This window comes from Triticum dicoccoides, chromosome 4B (assembly GCF_002162155.2).
Source record: "Triticum dicoccoides isolate Atlit2015 ecotype Zavitan chromosome 4B, WEW_v2.0, whole genome shotgun sequence".
Classification (NCBI taxonomy): Eukaryota; Viridiplantae; Streptophyta; class Magnoliopsida; order Poales; family Poaceae; genus Triticum; species Triticum dicoccoides.
This window is the reverse complement of record NC_041387.1, coordinates 448,457,235-448,458,186: the sequence shown is the minus strand read 5'-3', so window position 1 is coordinate 448,458,186 and position 952 is coordinate 448,457,235.

The following is a 952-nucleotide window of genomic DNA, read 5'->3' as shown; positions in this document are numbered from 1 at the left end:
CATTGTCTGGAGTTCAAAATACTAACTATGTGGATCAATTGTGTCGAATAATAACATAGACATGCTCAAATTCGATAGAATCTAGATGTCTGATGGATCAATGACCGCTCCTTACGCGAATTGCAAATATCATGATCCCATCCTAATATTTGGATACAATTTATATCTTTAATCAATGTGTAGAGCAGTCTTTTACGTGTAGTTTCACTCTCCATCGGTGGTCTCTCACACATGCTCACACACTCTCTCCCGAGGTGTCTTTCTCGCACACATGCTCTAGATATAACCCTCCCTCCCTCTCGTAACCATTTACAACTGTTTTCACTAACCTTTATCACAAGCACTCTTACTCTCACAAACATACACACGCACAATCCTCATCAACCCTTTCTATATACATGGACCCGCCTACGTGTCTCATGTACGCACATTATCTTTACGCCTATCTCTCACGCATTATCTCACACCTCTCTTCCTAATCGATGAGTATGATTGTAGCAGAGCATTTTGTAGGATGCCCCTTAAAGTTAGGTTGGATCAATAGTAATATTAGAGATAAAGGGGTTACCTTAGTCCGAGAACCTAGGGTTACAAATCCTAGCCGGCTTTGTCAGTGGACACAGAGTCCTTCACAATTCTGCTATCTTTGTCTTGTACGACTAGTCATCCATGGGTCTTCCTAAATGTGTCATGGGCCGACCAATGTGGCACAGGACGGAACCGAACGAAGGGCCTCACCTCGACCCACCGGACCTCAGGCGGTGACACACCCTCTGCCCCCATGTCTCATTATCTTCTCACACCCACACATACCAACACAAACCCCACACACACAGAAAATTTCTCCTGGTGCCTCTATTCCCTCCCCCCTTGCATATACACACTCAAGGGAATGGAATCTCTTGTCGTGACATCATATTCGTCTCTCTCTCTAGACCACTCTCATTTCTCG